The sequence below is a fragment of the Taurulus bubalis genome (genome assembly GCF_910589615.1).
Source record: "Taurulus bubalis genome assembly, chromosome: 7".
NCBI classification, from domain to species: domain Eukaryota; kingdom Metazoa; phylum Chordata; class Actinopteri; order Perciformes; family Cottidae; genus Taurulus; species Taurulus bubalis.
The window spans coordinates 2,017,777-2,037,500 of NC_136595.1; the positions used below are offsets into that span (position 1 = coordinate 2,017,777).

General features: G+C 44.5%; 1 protein-coding gene across 1 annotated transcript in view; it reads left to right on the forward strand.

The window, feature by feature from the left end:
• mcf2l2 (MCF.2 cell line derived transforming sequence-like 2) overlaps positions 1 to 19,724 on the forward strand; it is a 129,175-nt gene that overhangs the window by 703 nt on the left and 108,748 nt on the right. The gene's annotated exons all lie outside the window — the stretch shown is intronic.

The window sequence follows — 19,724 nt, forward strand, 5'->3', positions numbered from 1 at the left end:
GCACTTCCTGCATCGCACAGCGAGGGCAGGAGGGCTTGTGCAGTGCGTAACTATGGAAACTGCGCTAGCTTCAAGGGCTCACACGGGACGCTGCCGCATGCGTAGAGGTGTTGATTAACCGCTTCTCGCTGTGGAGGTTTCTCACTTCACCAAACGCCTCGACTCCTCCAGCAGAGGAAGAGCAGCAGCATAAAGGATCTCTTTCCTTTTGTTATTGGCAGAGGACAACACACACGCTTCAGCACATGCTACATCCAGAAGTCTCTCCGCGAGCCGGCCGCCCTTCAGTCGCAGGTCGTGGGCTCGGCTGCTGGCCGCATGGCTCCGTGTCCTTGAGCTGCAGAGCCGTCACTGCTGCTCAAGGACGAGTTAAACACAGAGTATTTAACCGATGTGATGATTTCAATTAAGTTTAGGTTCTTCCGGAAAACAAGTAAACTAAGATTTAGGTGAATATTCATGAGATGCATCATCCAGACAGACATCACGGCTACAGGGGATGTTTTCTTCCTTCAACACTTTCATCAATTGGATCACTAAGTAATAAATACATACACTTAAAGTGTATCTTAACAAATACTTTGGTAATTGAAATAATGTTATATGCAGACATACATATTTTTTCTTAATAGTACATCTTCTAGGTTAGGCAGGTTCATGTCTTAATTTAATGTTCTAAAGACTATCTTCCTCCTCACTGAGAGAGAGAGAGCTGCACTCGTCCTCACCACATACTCTTCTCTTGTCTCTGAAATGAAAAATAATAATATATATTCATGTTGAGCACATGTGACTGTACACACACACACACACACACACACACACACACACACACACACACACACACACACACACACACACACACACACACACACACACACACAGTGTTGCTCGTTCACCAGCAGGGAGCTCACTCGTTCCTGTTTGAGCCTCACAGTGGTTTCCAGGACAACGTAGCCGATCCTGATCATGAACTCTTCCTCGCTTTAAAACAATGGCTGCTCGTCCTCTTCCTCGCTTTAAAACTATGGCTGCTCGTCCTCTTCCTCACTTTAAAACTATGGCTGCTCGTCCTCTTCCTCGCTTTAAAACTATGGCTGCTCGTCCTCTTCCTCACTTTAAAACTATGGCTGCTCGTCCTCTTCCTCACTTTAAAACAATGGCTGCTCGTCCTCTTCCTCACTTTAAAACTATGGCTGCTCGTCCTCTTCCTCACTTTAAAACAATGGCTGCTCGTCCTCTTCCTCACTTTAAAACTATGGCTGCTCGTCCTCTTCCTCACTTTAAAACTATGGCTGCTCGTCCTCTTCCTCACTTTAAAACTATGGCTGCTCGTCCTCTTCCTCACTTTAAAACTATGGCTGCTCGTCCTCTTCCTCACTTTAAAACTATGGCTGCTCGTCCTCTTCCTCACTTTAAAACTATGGCTGCTCGTCCTCTTCCTCACTTTAAAACAATGGCTGCTCGTCCTCTTCCTCACTTTAAAACAATGGCTGCTCGTCCTCTTCCTCACTTTAAAACTATGGCTGCTCGTCCTCTTCCTCACTTTAAAACAATGGCTGCTCGTCCTCTTCCTCACTTTAAAACTATGGCTGCTCGTCCTCTTCCTCACTTTAAAACAATGGCTGCTCGTCCTCTTCCTCACTTTAAAACAATGGCTGCTCGTCCTCTTCCTCACTTTAAAACTATGGCTGCTCGTCCTCTTCCTCACTTTAAAACAATGGCTGCTCGTCCTCTTCCTCACTTTAAAACTATGGCTGCTCGTCCTCTTCCTCACTTTAAAACTATGGCTGCTCGTCCTCTTCCTCACTTTAAAACTATGGCTGCTCGTCCTCTTCCTCACTTTAAAACTATGGCTGCTCGTCCTCTTCCTCACTTTAAAACAATGGCTGCTCGTCCTCTTCCTCACTTTAAAACTATGGCTGCTCGTCCTCTTCCTCACTTTAAAACTATGGCTGCTCGTCCTCTTCCTCACTTTAAAACTATGGCTGCTCGTCCTCTTCCTCACTTTAAAACTATGGCTGCTCGTCCTCTTCCTCACTTTAAAACAATGGCTGCTCGTCCTCTTCCTCTAATGTCCTCAGCTGTGTGGTCCTCTGACGACAGCCGGTTGTCCCATCATTAGAGCTGCAGGCTCCTCATAAGTTGACCTGATAGCACCCAGTGTGTTAAACCACTGGAGATGCTTTTATACTGGGTATACTGGCTCTCTATACTGGTATACTGGCTCTCCATACTGGGTTACTGGCTCTCTATACTGGGTATACTGGCTCTCTATACTGGTATACTGGCTCTCTATACTGGGTATACTGGCTCTCTATACTGGTATACTGGCTCTCTATACTGGTATACTGGCTCTCTTTACTGGGTATACTGGCTCTCTATACTGGTATACTGGCTCTCTATACTGGTATACTGGCTCTCTATACTGGTATACTGGCTCTCTATACTGGGTATACTGGCTCTCTATACTGGTATACTGGCTCTCTATACTGGGTATACTGGCTCTCTATACTGGTATACTGGCTCTCTATACTGGTATATTGGCTCTCTATACTGGTATACTGGCTCTCTATACTGGTATACTGGCTCTCTATACTGGTATACTGGCTCTCTATACTGGTATACTGGCTCTCTATACTGGGTATACTGGCTCTCCATACTGGTATACTGGCTCTCTATACTGGTATACTGGCTCTCTATACTGGTATGTTGGCTCTCTATACTGGTATACTGGCTCTCTATACTGGGTATACTGGCTCTCCATACTGGTATACTGGCTCTCTATACTGGTATACTGGCTCTCTATACTGGTATACTGGCTCTCTATACTGGTATACTGGCTCTCTATACTGGTATACTGGCTCTCTATACTGGGTATACTGGCTCTCTATACTGGTATACTGGCTCTCTATACTGGGTATACTGGCTCTCCATACTGGTATACTGGCTCTCTATACTGGTATACTGGCTCTCTATACTGGTATACTGGCTCTCTATACTGGTATACTGGCTCTCTATACTGGTATACAGACGCTTTCTTTCGTCAGCTGACAGTCTTTAGCTCCAGCGCCTCTGAGGCGCCAGAGAGCGGGTGAGCTGTGTTTCTCTTTGTGGAAGTGGTGTGTGGTGTTGTGTGCTCAGGCTGCACTGTTAGAATATGTAGATGCATCCACATATCTTCCATCCATCATTATGTTTAACAGCGGCTCTGTCAGACAAAGGGATTTGGAGATTTACTTGACACAGTGACATTAGAATTCATAGCATACAAAAGACCACACAAAACCACATGCATGTGTTAAGTGTAAATAGCGAAATGCTAATGTCCAACACCTGTCCACAGGTGGCTTTGAAGCTGGGTGTTCACGTCTCTCCACTCTCTGATGGATCAGACGATCAGGAATATCACGTGTCCACTCTTTACACATGAGACCAGCTGGGAGGACGTGTGCAAAAGAGGCGTGTGTAAAAGAGGCGTGTGCAAAAGAGGCGTGTGTAAAAGAAGCGTGTGCAAAAGAGGTGTGTGCAAAAGAGGCGTGTGTAAAAGAGGCATGTGCAAAAGAGGCGTGTGTAAAAGAGGCGTGTGTAAAAGAGGCCTGTGCAAAAGAGGCGTGTGTAAAAGAGGCGTGTGTAAAAGAGGCGTGTGCAAAAGAGGCGTGTGTAGAAGAGGCGTGTGTAAAAGAGGCGTGTGCAAAAGAGGCGTGTGTAAAAGAGGCGTGTGTAAAAGAGGCGTGTGCAAAAGAGGCGTGTGTAAAAGAGGCTTGTGCAAAAGAGGCGTGTGCAAAAGAGGCGTGTGCTACGTGAACGCTCTGAATCCCGCGTGGAGAACATTTAAGCTAGCTTGATCTGAGGTGTCTTTGTGAATTTATCCCATGTAACGTGTTCCATGCATGATACATGTGAAATCTTTCCTTTCCTACACTTATAGGCTAGTGTACATTGTGAAAATAACCAAAAATCACATGCCTACATCATGCTAATGTATCACACTGATACAGTGTAGGAACATTTTACATGCAGTGGGTTTCCACTGGCAGACATCATATGGAAACAACATTTATTGTTAAACGTCTAAGCGCTCTTTTAGGTGATTTATACTTTTTTAGAAATGAATTTCCTGTTTTTGCAGTAGCATCTCAAGAGGAGCTCATCTCCCCTGTGCTCTCTGTGCATTACAGGACATCTGCTATTGCTTGAGTATTAATATGACACAAAGCCCCTCTGTCTCTATTGGTGGCCGATGACATCACAGCAGCACCAGGATGTGTCATACACCCCTCATGCATAATACATGACGGATGCCTGATCTAAAATGGCCTCTCTGGTCCACTGTGCTGTCAGGATGATTAGTGCTGAGGCGGCAGATAAACTCCCAGACTGGCTTATCAAAGGAGGGAGTGTTGCAGGGGCCCCACCACTGACCTTCAGGGTGTCCAGTGCAGAAGGTCAGGCTGTAGGGAGACGATGGCGAATGTTGCTGTGTTTTGTTGCCCGGGCCGCCGAGAGGGTGAGGACAGTCTGTCTCTGAGTGTGAAGGGGAATCCCTGTCCTCACTGAGAGAACAGATCATTTTACACATAATGCTGGATTCACGGTACAGTGAGTCTGGTTCTTCCTCTGGGGCCATGATCCGTTCTGTCATTACCACTTTATACCCTTTTGAGTCTCTAACACTCTGCCAAGACCAGCTGGGGACACAGCAGACTACAGAGCAGCTTCTCTGCCAAAAATAGATTTTACTTCATGCGGCAATAAGGGACTACAACCTTCATTTTGTTGTGCAACCCCCATGTGGTAGAATGACGAGAAACAAACCTTTTGACTGAGGTCAACAGGGTTTGGATTTTGGTTTTCATCATATTTCCCTTCAGTAATAATTACATTGTAATCACTTCATTTCTGAAGCCGGAAACATCACTAAAATCAAACACACTATGAAACAAAAATTCCATAAAATAAATGCTACTAAATGCTAAAATAAATGCTATCACTGAAAACATTGAAAAAAAAGTCATCACATTAAAATCAGGGCTACAATAATATATAATGCCCATGTACCTAAATGTATGATACATTAATATATATGAATGGGTAACAATTGTTTTTAGATGAAGAGAGAGAGGTAAAAACACAAACATCACAGACGCACAGAACAAGTGAGATAGTCCAGGATCTCCTCCTCTTGTGTCTTTTAATGACTTTTTAATGAAGGTTCACTCCAAATATGGATTTAATGAATGGATAAATTGGAGGGTTACAATATTTTAGAGGATTGTAATGGATTATTTACATGGTTTGTGTTCTTTTAAGAGTCTTGAACATTCACCAAATACCTTGAAAGAAAACCCTTGAGAAAAGAGAGCAGAAGGGAATAAAAGACGGATGATAACATGTCTGGCTGCAGCATGTCGGCTTCAAAGCATGGTGGAGCTGCACGTGGCTCACAGATGTGGGAGGCAGCAGCAGGGTCTGCCTGGTCTGTCTGGTGGGGTTCATGTTGCTATCGGATCAGGTGACATCCTGAGGTCCTCATGACCCGGAGCATCACGGTCATTGCTCTCAAAGTGAGTGAGCAGCTGTTTGAAGGACACACATGTTGCTGATGCAGTGGTTGACTCATGCATTGAGTCAGTAAATCATATGTAGGGACAGAAACTGCTATAAGATGTCTGCTCTGTCTCCTCAAAAAAAAAGTCCCATATAACAAAACTATGCATTGTGATTTTCGATTCGACGGAAGCTGAAAAAAAAGAAGCATAAATATGATCAAAAGAGTTTGAGCAAGATTCCACAAAATGGACTCATCGAGAGTTCCCAAGTTTATTGTATTGTATTGTTTGGTGCCTTCCCATCATCCCACAGAGTAATACTGCACACATTTAGAAGGGTAACGACCTAAAGCATCCAACTCTGCAATAACACTCACAATAAACACAAGCATTGACAAGTTAGGAAGCATATTCAGTCAGTATAAGAGTCTGAGGACCAATGAGATCGCAGGATCTCGGAAAGCCCCTCCCCCCAAAAACAAAACTGCTTGATCTCGCTTTGCAATTTTGAGACACTGGTCAGAAAATGATCTAGATGTGTTTGTTTACCCCACAGACCTGTACGGTTACAGGGATGTGTCTTTGACTGAAACCCACCCTTGTACATTCAAACTTATGAATGTTTTAGTGAAACGTTATAATCGCTTGAGTTACGGAATTATTTAAACTTAACGATCTTTAAAAAAAAATGTAATCCACGTCTGAGGAGATAGCTCAGTTTTAGTTTTGAAAAAACCCAATTCTCATTTTCGGGAGACGTCGGGTTTATAAGGTTAAAACCCATCCGCCTCATTATTAGACGTGACGAGGCGACAAACATACTTATTGGAACCCAAACTAAGTAAACCTACGTTGAACCTAAGTTTATTTTGAAAAGCCGTGTAACCAGCAAGTTGCCGGTGAACATGGAGGTTTATTTTGAAAAGACACGTAATGAGCAGAAGTGGGGTTCTCTTGGTTGTAATAACATGGAGGGGTTTTCTCATCAACAACGACTGAAACCTCAGGAGCTCTGTGGCTGCTGGGGGCCGGTGGGATTACCCAGAGGCCCCCAGCACAGCGATGACGTCAGAGCTGCATTCTCTCTGCTTCCTCTTCCTGCCTCTCGGTGGAGGAGGGCGGGTCTCCATATCCTTGGGAAAGCGTTTGTCTTTGGTACTGTCAGCTGGACTGAGGCCAGCTGAACAATAGAAGGGCTCCGCTGGGCCACGAGAGACCTGGGCTTTCACAGTCCGGCCTCATGTTCTCACTGCACAGAGCTTCTGAGCGGGTCAATCCTGAGCAGATCAACTGGGCCGAGGTCAAGTGAGCCGACTGCAGGCCGGGCCGGCTGGAGGACGCCGGGCCAAATGGCAGCCTTTCTGGTTTCACTGGACGTGCTCACACAAACAGAGGGCATTATGGGTCACCGTGCCGGCGCTTGCAGACGAGAAACTCGATCTCAGACCTTCGTCCTACATCCCCGTTTCTTAATTCGTCCCTTAATTCTGCTTCAGTAAATGCGACTGTAATCACAACATAACCATCGATTGTTTCCTTCAAAAACATGTCCTTCAAATAAGCCGTTGATCCTCTTAGAGAAGGTCACTTGTAGCTCTGAGGGAAGGAATTCCTGCTTTACTTTAAGTTGCAGCGCTTTAGGAGATGGAATGAAAACCAAAGTAGTTCACTGAAAACAATCCTCAACAAATGAATTCCTCAGAAGTCTTCATGGTCCTTTCCTAAAACAGAGTATTCTATATTTTAGTATTCTTACAACCTACATCAGTAAACAACATCATCAGTGAGAAGCTTGTTTTTTCCTATGTAGTTATTCTTAATGCTTGTGATTGAACTGGGTCAGATTTCGGTAAAATCAGACAACGTCATGCAGGTTCTCCAGAAGCGGCAGGTTGCTGCGTCTGCTGTCAGACTCTGCTGCAGTGAAAGCAAAAGGCTTTCTGAGGGGAATCTTGTGCCTAAAAACACTACCGCTTTTGTCCATAGCACTGTCAGAATCAACCCAAGATGATTCAGTAGGATTTAATGGGCCTTTAAAACCATTTAAAAACCAACTGCCCTAGGGGGGCAGACTGAGCAATTGTTATATAAAACTGTAAATCATAGCTTGTTTTATGAAAAAAAGCCCCAAACTTCTGTATTTGGATGTATTGAACACCATAATAAATATACAAGTGAACTATATGGTTTGGTACATGAAGAAAATTCAAATGTGGCCCAATGCAAATTTTTTAGTCCTCTCCTGAATGTTCTCTGTTCTAAACCCTCTCTAACTTTGTTCTGCTTCACTTTATTAAAGTTAACCTTTGCAGAGAGAATGTTCACATATTGAGCTATGATTTGGGTTAGAGAATGTTCACATATTGAGCTATGATTTGGGTTAGAGAATGTTCACATATTGAGTTATGATTTGGGTTAGAGAATGTTCACATATTGAGCTATGATTTGGGTTAGAGAATGTTCACATATTGAGCTATGATTTGGGTTAGAGTTGGACCTTACAGCTGCATCATTTCAAAGAAATAATCATCCTGAAAGTGATTTTTTTATAGGCGGACCTGAAACCTTTTCATTTTTTTCTGTGTGTCATCTTCATTTACTCTTAACCAGTAACATATAGACTGATATTTACACATCTGAACTAAATCTCACATGTGTACCTTTTATTATAACACTAACATTATTCAAATAGCCCTAGTGGTTGCAGAGATACACCCTTTTTAGTTTGGGTATGACATTTTCGAGGAAAAGGCCTAAAAATAGGATGGTTTTCTATTGGTTCATTGTAGACAGTGACCCTTAAAACAGATGACGTAGTAAAGAAAGGTGCTACTGTATGATAATCTATGAAACAGCAGTTTTAAAGACCTGCGCGTTAGACAGCGACAGATGCTTTTCCCCGTCCATTTCCGACTGCTCGAGGCCAGCCCATGAGCATCAGCGATATCGTGAAAGCAGCCTGTTTCAAATAATGTGGCTGAACAGAGAGGAGAAAACAACAGATGTTCCTCTCAGCCATGGGATGGTGGGAGCAACGAGCTCATCGGTTATTCAAGTGCTGGAGGCGACGCATGAGGCGTCCCAGACTGCTGGCAGACGGCGAGCCAGGGCTCATGTGTGGATCCTCACAGGACGGAGACTTTAAATGTTTGGGTCTTCATTTCAAGTCTGGTGTTTTTGCGGGTCCACCTGGCAGCCGAGGCCTGCGCTGATGTAAGCCATGATGTAACGGGGCTCCTCCCTGCAGCTGATGATTACAGGACACCGTGAGCACGGCTGTTGATGGAGGAAAACACTGCTGACAGTCATCTTATAGTTCTCCTTCCTCCTCCTCTTTCTGATGGACACCATCACATCAAAACTTCAGCCAAGTTGTCTCAAAGGCTGTAGATTTTAGGGACATGTCCCGACCAATGTCCAGCGACTACTGAATGGTCCCTCGCAATATCCTTTGGATCCAAAAAGCAAATTAGCGAGAGATTGAGATAAACCAAAAGTCTCAACATGACGGAGTATTATGGCCACTGTTAGAAGCAGATAATAACCTGACTTTTAGAGAAACTGACCTGCTGCCTCAGCATTTCATCAGGATCCCTTTCAACACGTCTAAAGTGCACTGACAAAGAGATCCATTCACAAAACACAACAAACACACATCTGTGGAGTTACAGCACATAATGCTAGCCTAGCTTAATGCTAAGCTATGCTAGCTGCGTGCCGTCTGGCGCTCCGTACTCATCGCATTAAAAGTCCTGTGCATTTCCCTAAATGTTGACTTTCAACAAGGCTTTTTTTTTTACAGCAAATTAAACTTCCAGCTTGTATAAGTATCCAGAATGAGATCCCTTGTTCGTTTGTCTTCTACTTGTGACTCTGGTTCTATTCTTGGCCCGTCGGACAACACTATCAGTTTCACTTTTACTGGCTGCCAAGGCAACCTGCTGTGAGATGGAACATGAGAAAACCAAAAGGCAGAGCAGTGACAAGACATCGTAGACAACAGCCGACTAGACTCAAACCACAATCTCCTTTCTGTCACTGGACCCACAGCTATTGTTATCTGTGTGTCTTCATTGTGCACCAACTGGATCTGTGCAGTAGTGTCAGTAGCATGTCTGCATATGTAACCATTTAAATATAACATACAGTGAGTGGATTAGCTGGGAATCAGATGTAGGACATTGATTACCTTTGTGTGTGTGTGTGTGTGTGAGTGTGTGTGTGTGTGTGTGTGAATCTTCCTCCTGCAAGGCGGCATCCTTGAACAACACCGCCCTCAAGACCTGTGATTTATTGAACTTCTATTTATAACCAGCAGGCCTCTGACGTAAGCACAACAAGAAGAAGCTTAGATGTTGACACTGGGAGGGATGGAGGCTCTGGATACTCATGTCAACCTCTACAAGGAAAGCTGGGACTTTCCTCCTCGTAAACAGGACGGGGAACGTCTCCAACACAGTTATGACGGAGGAAGAACTGGACCTCAGCGCTTTAGCTCCACAAGGCTCTGAGTCTTGGGAGTGTTTTCCTCTGCATGTCATGTACTAATCAGCTGATGTCAGCTGATAGTGTTGTGAGCAATTTCTGGAAAGAGACATTGCTGTTGACTTTTTCAAAGGTTTTCTTTGGTGGTCATCTAGTCCCATTATATCGGAGAGAAGGCCGACATCTCTGATATTTGTGAAGTGTCCGTCTAACATCCAGGACTTATAGACTAACAATGTGGACTCTATTTGGCACACGGGGCTGGTCCGTATGCTGGAACATGACCTAGTCTTGCTTCTCTGCATGTCTTTTCCCCTTCCTACTTATTATGTAGCTACAGTGAATGTATTGTGCTCTCAGCGCTGCCCAATGCTCTCTGGCTGAAGCCGCTCAGCAGACACTGCCTGCTGTTGTGCAGTTTCCACTACACAGCCAGCGCTGACAAAGTATAAAGGCACTCGTGGAGAAAAAAAAAGGAAAAAAGAGGGTCGTTCCCAAGACACTGGAGAAAAAGTTAAAGGAGGAATGAGTGAAACAAAGGGAAGGTGTCGGAGATGACGGGCACGTGGAGGTTCTCTCCAAACAGTATGCCATGAAATGGAAAACCATAAAGAATCTTTCAGTGGGGTGACACGGAGAGGTGGGAGTAAACGGGGAAGGATGCGGAGGGGGAGGGAAGTCCCCGCTGCCTGATGGGAGTGTTGTTGAGGACATTTGTATAAACGGTGGTAAGAAATGAGCCGCTCAGCCGATCACAAGGCTGCCAGGAGAGGTTCAGACCCGCTCTGACCAAATCACTCACATTCCTCTCTCTCTCTCAGGAGGAGGGCTTGTCCTGCAGCGAGAGAGAGAGCACACAGCATGAGGACTGGACTGTAGTGTCACCTGTGTGTGTGTGTGTGTGTGTTATGTTGCCGTGGCCGTCAGCCTGGACGCTGGTGTAGCTCCTCCTGTCTGCGCGGATTGTTTCAGAGCAGCAGCAGCATGGGATCGGTGATGTGTAAGTGATGGACATCTTAACATCTGTTTTTACTAAGGTACAGGTGTGTGTGTGTGTGTGTGTGTGTGTGTGTGTGTAGGTGTGTGTGTGTGTGTGTGTGTGTGTGTGTGTGTGTGTGTGTGGCTGACACACTGTGTAACTTGTGGGATTCTTACTGAAGGGTCATGATGGACTGAGTTTCGTCCTGGTTGAGGAGTCTCAGTCTAAAGGTGGACTATGGGTCCAGTTTCTGCTCCTTCTTTCTCTGTGCTGATAACTGTAGGACCAACAACACAATGAACGTATGTGTACTTGGTCTTTTGTGTGTTTTTTTTGCGTCTCAACTGTGTTTTTGTCATTGATGTCCAGCATCTGGACTACAGGAGTGTTGACAGGTCAATAGATGTGGTTAAAGTGGGTCATTTATAAAAGTAATACATATAAAATACATCACTCGATATCAAAGACAATTGTTTCATTGTTGCAGCGGAAGAAGTACTTTTACTTTAGCCTACCACATATTATGAGTAAAAGTCATGCTTTTAATATTTTACTTTCTTATGCTTTTACTATCATAACTACTTCTACTATATTATTGGATTATGATGCATTGATGTGTACATTTACATGGTTACACGGTTTGTTGATTGTCATTTTACAACACAGGTTTCTCCAACGAAATGCAGCTGTAGTCTCAAGAAAAACACTGATGAGAACGGGGAGGATTAGTGTTGCAGCTGTAGAGCTGGAGCCTGATCTTCACTCCATACTGGACCCTGCTGGCTAGCTGGTGATCTCACCAAGATATCAAAACAGTCTTATCCACAATAACACATTATGGATAATCTTTTGATTATATTTGAAGTAACTAGAAACTGAGGTTATCAAATAGATGTAATGGTAAATAGTGCAATATTTCCCTCTCAGATGAGTTGAAGTGCACCGCATACAATGGCACCTACAATGTGTACTTAAGTACAGTACATGAGTACATGTACTTCGTTACTTTTCACCACTGGAGTTACAGCATTTAGTTTTAAGAGTTCTAAAGGAGAATACGATAAAGGTGTTGTGTTTGGGAAGATAAATGGCAGAACCATTGCATGTATGACGCTCTAAGTAAAGCTAAATAAAATCTTTGGATAATGGATCATGTATGTATTTTTATATATAGTACACAGTTGCATGTTTGTTTGGGTGTTGAGGGCCCTTTGCAGGTTATTTTGGGTTACAATGATATAGTAACATAATTCCAAATGTTTCATATCTGAACAAGATGATAAATCTCGAGCTGTTTGGGTCTCTTGTTGGGGGCCACAGGCTCTGCACCAAGTAAACTACCCATTGAGAGGCATGCATAATGATGTAGTTTGAAACAAAAATGGTTTTCTAAACTCTTAAAGTGCAATGAAATGAAAATTAATTTTGGTTTGAGGTTGACGAGGCGGTGTTCGGTCGCATGAACTCCAGAAACAACCAGCATCAGGGACAACTTTCAGTCACGCTTCTTAGTAGTTTAGATGATGATTTAACGCTATGGGAAGAAGGAAATAGGACCACAAAAACAAAGTTTAGCAGAAAGATTTGAGGCGTTGATGGAGTGATAGAAAAGATGCAGGAGAAGGTGCCATCATACAACCAACAGAACAATATATATGCCTACTGTATATCACCATAGATATAGTCACAAGACTCAAGGTAGATCTGATGAGAGTTTGGTGGTCAAAGGTCACTGTGAGCTCAAAAGATTACCGTAAAACGCTCCTACCTCTGGTCAGTGTCTCCGCTGCTGCTAGCGCTGCTGCTAGCGCTGCTGCTAGCGCTGCTGCTAGCACTGCTGCTAGCTCCCTGCTGCTGCTGTTACTGGCCGCGTCTTCTCTGCCCAAGTCGGGTGTCGAGTCAGGGCTGGTCCCGCTACCGCCGGTGGTTGTCGGGGAGCTAGCGGAGAGCTAGCGGGGAACTAGCAGAGTGCTAGCATGAGCGCTAGCTGGCTACAGCGGGGAGCTAACGGGGACACTGACCGAAGGTAGTAGCGCCTTGTAACCCAACTTTTACGGTACTCAATAATTCCTATTGTCTTTATGACAATTTAACACAGATGTCAAATAGGATAAACTGATGAAGAGATGACATTTTGGACCTGGATGTAAACATGGCAGTCCATAACCTCGGTACTTTCCCGTCTGCACCCGTCTTGAATCGTGAACAAAGAGCTGATTGTGCTGTGTTATATATTCAAGAGATATGACATGAATATCACTTGCTGTCGTGCATTTTAGGCTGCTGTGACTGAGTGTCTCTATATCCTGTATATTAGTTATATACACATATCTTGCACTGTGTGTGATTGTGGTTGACAGGTGACTGGTTATTTGGACCTCAACACAAACCTAGCCACCTGTAAAATAGGAGTTTTGAGACGAGATCAAATGTCTCTGTCGACTGCATTACTGTAATCCTGCTAAAAATACCACCTGGGCCCAGGGATGGAGTCGTCAGTGTGGAGCGTCTCTCTCACAGCAGGTGCTGGTTGTTTGTGGGAGTCACACAGGCGGGCATATGTCCTGTAAGAGGCTTTACTTTCTAACGCAGAGATTATGACGCAGAGACCGACAGGGAGGCAGGAGGCACCTTGCTGGCTCTCCAGAGGGACACATGAAGGACAGCTGCAGTAGCTTAGCGACGGTGTGTGTGTGCGAGTGTGTGTCACAGAGGCTTCGAGGAAACATGGATCACTCCGCTGCCCTGCTGCAGGGCCAGTGAGCGGCTTGATGTGGAGATGTAGATAGGGACACACACCCTGTGAGGCCAGGCAGAGTAATGACTGGAGATGGACGCTGCAGGCAGACTGCGAGGCCAGAGCCGCCGTCTCGCTGTCCAAGCTGTGGCAAATATGGACCGGCCTATTCCACCGTACGGATCTCCACCGCGGAGATGGAGTCTTTCTACCACTTCCTGGGGGTGTGTCAGGAGACCGAGTCAAGTACGTCCACCCATCCCTCCACCCTCCCCTCCATGCTGCCCCTCAGTGTCCATTCCTGTGTGTTAGTGTGTTCGGCCCGGTGTGGTGTGAGCGGTGCAGGTGCGTCACTAATGTCATCGATGGCAGCAGCTAGACACTATGAACCAACCTGACTCCATAACCACTGTTGTGATATAAAGCTCTGACATGCTGACATGGTTGCATCCCTTGTCTGAGGTCCTGTCTTACTGTCTGATTATATTGAGCGTACGTCGTTCAAACACTTATGGTGCACATTTACTTAAAGTATCGTAAACTAACCATGAACCTGGAGGTACAGCCAGGTGTCTTCTGTTTTGCCTCGATGCTCATGAAGCTAGGACACAGAGAATGGACAGACTTAAAGTCGTACGTTTTGACCTGGTGAGGTAAATGCTGGAAAGATTTTAATGAGTTAGATTTCATTAAATTGTAACAGGCAGGCCTTTTATTGCCAAACATGGTCACCTGAATATTTGTTATCGAGGCCAATGGCTTGGTCTCATGTTACTGTGATGCTAGCATGCTAGCAGCTCTGTTCACACCGCACAGTGGAGCTCTGAGATCAAAGCTAATGTTAGCATGCTAACATGCTCATCATGGCAATGTGATGATGTTTAGTGATGGTTGATGGATGTATTTGCTTTTGGCATGAGGTATTTGTTTTCTCTTGCCTACTTTTTACTTTCATTTAAATATATTTGTACATATCGTCACCTTCCTAAAATAATGGCTTAAATCATTTTTTGACAAAAATGATGTTCTTGCCTAAATCATCTCCACATGATACATCCTCAGTTGAACAGATCATGTGATTCTGAGTTATTCAGAATCAGACAGAAGAGGAAAAGGATTCTTTAAATGTATCAGATCATCCACATGGAGCTGTTTCTTGACTTATGACTTAGTGAGTGTAAAGACCCAATGTCCAGTACTGGAGGCCACAGTTTGTTCTGGTAGTAAAATAAGGATAAGAAATGTCAGGCAATCTCTCCATTTCAAACTCACCAGGAAGCCGAAACTCCAGAGCAGCTGGAGGCAGCTTTTATTAAGGTGAAGCTGACCTCCAGTCAGTTTGTGAGCACTGCTGCATTCCTCAGAGGGAGAATGATGACAGCCTTCAGGGGGGAAGGCTCAGAACATCTTCAAAGTGTGCAGGGAGAGGACGGCAGCAGACTCATGTGACATCGCCCTGCTCCACAGCACGGGAGCTACACTCTCTCATGTTGGACAGAAGAGACTCGCCTCTTTCCGCTCAGGAAGTGCTGGATGTAACGTTTGTTAGCTGATCATTTTCTAATTTAAATATGCTGTTGAGCACTCCTATCAAAGCCCTGTCATACAAACACAACAAGAGGATCAACAAATATGACACACAGCCATGTACAACATTGAAGTAATGAAGCAACGACCGTCACATTATGATGAGATTTAGTCAGATTTGACATCTTTAAGAAGTTCCAGTGAGGCCAAGATGCATAAGATAGCTCGGAAAACAAAATGAGAATAACACGTTTCAGTACATCTTCTTTGTGCAAACATATATTCAAATAAAAGGAGAATCATAAACTGAAGGGCTAAATGGTTATAAAGGGGTCATTATTCAAAACACTGGTGTAATACTGTGATGAAGTTTTCAGTTGCTGGCTGTCAGAGCTACACTTTTATGATAGTGTCACATAACTGTTTTTAAATAAAAACACACACACAAGAAACCCATTAATGCCACTTTCACACAAGAAACATGCACTGTACTGAATGCATGTTCATGTGACCGCTCCATATGCATACACTATCATGCAGTGGGGTATCTTACCACAGACGTTATTTTTCGTGCATTTTCCCTTTTCGAGGCAACAAACTGACCGTGATCATGGTTTTGTTATAAGAAATCTACGGAAGTCGCGTTACTGCAGTCCGGATGATGCGTGACGAATGAGTCAGCGTTCTTCTGGTTTCACACGGGACACCAACACACTTCAGACCGACCCTCCACGCTGACCTCTCCCAACACTTTGGCAGTCTTTATGCTACGTCAGCTGTCCTGCATCACGTGAGTTACAAACCACGTGTGAGCATGATGAGAGCAGCCTGAAGCCCTCTGGGTAATGCTGGCTGCCGGTTTTAGTGCACACACTGTTGTAAACTCAGAGATCTCTTTGTCTGCGTTCTGATCACCGGTGTGATGGTGAAGGAGGATCCCTAAAACCCGGCTGTTCTATTTCAGTCTCCGAGACATCACACCGAACACGCTCACTCACAACAGAGACGACTTCACTCACGTACACACTGCACACCTTCTCACACCACGGAGGGATAATGGCATCCATGTGCGTTTAGTGAGGCAACCTGTGTGTGTGTGTGTGTGTGTGTGAGAGAGCGAGCCCTGTTATCAGCGGATCCTGTCACTAGACATCCTCTGATTGTCTTCTTGCGCTGACGCCTTCTTCCTGACGACCAATAGGAAACCCCCCCGGCCCCTGGACCTTGAGGAGCAACCACCCAAAAATAACACCGGCTCTTCACAATGTGTGTGTGTGTGCGTGTGTGAGTGTGTGTGAGTTTGTGTGAGTGCATGTTTCATGTGAAGAGCTTCTATTTTCTGCTGTTGTAATCTTCTCATTGTAATACTGATGACAAAAACAATTCCCCTTCTGGATTAATAAAGTATATATTCATTCATTAATCAACCCATGTTGGAGAAACTGCTCATGTTCAAGACAGTCTAGAAGTTTCTGTTACACCTTCAGTTGTGTCTTTTAATAATCCACCCAGAGGCACAATAACGCTTTGAACCACATTGAACCTCAGTGAGACCCAGGAGGGGACATCTCTACGCAGAACTCGTAGACTCGAAAACCCGTTTCCCTGAACTAAGGAAACCCTTCAAGGGATTCTGAGTCATATTTAGGGAGAAAAATGAATGTGCCTCATGCACACTCATCCCTTTGTCTTCTTGGAGTACTGGACTGTAATATAAAGACAAAACTATACAGACAAAAAGAAATTAAATGAATCAGTAGCTGGACATATTTTTTCTCTCTGCTATTTCACTTGAGACTGTTGCTGTTAATTAAATAATTAAATACTCCGTACTTTACATTTGTCAACTAGTTAATTCACACAGGAGTATATAGCATGAGGCTGTTTCAGACTATTTATTTATTGAATTACCAGAAACATGCCGATGGTGATATATATATATATATATATATATATATATATATATATATATATATATATATATATATATATATCATTATCATGAGACCTCTATGTTCAAACCTAGAACTTTATTTGTTTTAATTGTGAGATACAGAATGCGTATGTGATGATGTCACGCTGCTTAAGGGTCATTTAACGGGAAATCATGTGTGTGGTAATTAAATGAGCTGCAGACTTTTGTGTGTGTGTGTGTGTGTGTGTGTGTGTGTGTGTGTGTTCTCATATTCCTAGGGATGATGGTGCTTTAACATACGTGGTGGCACTGTGTGCAGCGTCACACCTACAGGTGTGTGCGTTACTGTGTCGGTTCAGTTTTGGGTTGTGTGTGTGTGTGTGTGTGTGTGTGTGTGTGTGTGTGTGTGTGTGTGTGTGCAGGCAGTCTGGGCTGCTGTTGAACATCATGAGATGCTCAGGTCCTGCAGGCTCAGGTCACATGACTGCAGGTCTGAGAGGAAAGAGACGAAACCTTTTCTAACCCTCTCATTCCGAGAGAGGGAAGGGCTCTTTGTGGACATGGCTTAACAATGTGAGCACATTTTGAAGTTCTCTCACACACACACACACTCACACTCATAGATACACACACACACACACACACACACAGACACACACACACACAACCCGAAACTGACACAGTAACGCACACACCTGTAGGTGTGACGCTGCACACAGTGCCACCACGTATGTTAAAGCACCATCATCCCCAGGAATATGAGAACACACACACACACACACACACACACACACACACACACACACACACACACACACACACACACACACACACACACCAACGTCCTGTGGGTGACTCTCAACGTGTGAGGAGAGAGAGGAGGGGAAAGGTTGGGATGAAGGAAAGATGAAGCAGTGGTGCTGAATGAGCAGAATCACACAAGACTGTGTACAGCACACACACACACACACACACACACACACACACACACACACACACATACACACACACACACACACACGTTGTAAACGTTATAATCGCTTCATCATTTTAAGGAATTTACGGAATTATTAAAACTTAACAATCTTTAAAATAAATAGTGAAACCACACGTCTCTTCTCACAATGTTTCGGTACTTTACCAATGAATGAATGAAATCTGAACAGTGGATGAGGAGATTGCACAGCTTTAGTTTAGGGAGACAGGAAAAAGAGCGTCGGGCTCATGAGGTGAAAGAGAAATAATATGGAATGAAATGCTGATGTTTACATTTCTTGTAGGGATTGATGAAGCAGTCAACTTCCCTTCTGTTTCTGCTGCACCTGTTGCATATGCTATCTACTCTAATGCATGCAGGTCATTAGGTCATTCATGCTGCTCATGGAACCGCAGCGTGACCCTCTCAACATCCTGCGTGGGCTTCAGTAGCCGACACACGCAGGATGTGAACCTTGGTCTCCGAGGTCAGAGTCCAGCTCTCCGTTCATCCAAACATCCACTTTGATCGCTCTGCTGCCGCTTGATTGGACAAATAAAATGTTGCCAGTAAACAGTCAAAGAAGTGGTAAACATGGAAGTGGGAAACAGAATAGTGCTTTTGAGTTGAGGTCTGAGGCTGAGACCTGAGGGGACGCTCTCTAGAATAAAGAACAACATGGAATACATCGAGTTTATAGAGGAAGTCCTTCCAGACAATGTGACAGCTGGACATTGTGCTGACGACAATGTGTGTGTCTGTGTGTGTCTGTGTGCATGTGCTGACGACAATGTGTGTGTCTGTGTGTGTCTGTGTGCATGTGCTGACGACAATGTGTGTGTGTCTGTGTGCATGTGCTGACGACAATGTGTGTGTCTGTGTGTGTGTGTCTGTGTGCATGTACTGACGACAATGTGTGTGTCTGTGTGTGTCTGTGTGCATGTGCTGACGACAATGTGTGTGTGTCTGTGTGCATGTGCTGACGACAATGTGTGTGTCTGTGTGCATGTGCTGAGACAATGTGTGTGTCTGTGTGTGTGTGTCTGTGTGCATGTGCTGACGACAATGTGTGTGTCTGTCTGTGTGTGTCTGTGTGCATGTGCTGACGACAATGTGTGTGTCTGTGTGTGTGTGTCTGTGTGCATGTGCTGACGACAATGTGTGTGTCTGTCTGTGTGTGTCTGTGTGCATGTGCTGACGACAATGTGTGTGTCTGTGTGCATGTGCTGAGACAATGTGTGTGTGTCTGTGTGCATGTGCTGAGACAATGTGTGTGTCTGTGTGTGTGTGTCTGTGTGCATGTGCTGACGACAATGTGTGTGTCTGTCTGTGTGTGTCTGTGTGCATGTGCTGACGACAATGTGTGTGTCTGTGTGCATGTGCTGACGACAATGTGTGTGTCTGTGTGCATGTGTTGAGACAATGTGTGTGTCTGTCTGTGTGTGTCTGTATGCATGTGCTGACGACAATGTGTGTGTCTATGTGCATGTGCTGAGACAATGTGTGTGTCTGTCTGTGTGTGTCTGTGTGCATGTGCTGATGACAATGTGTGT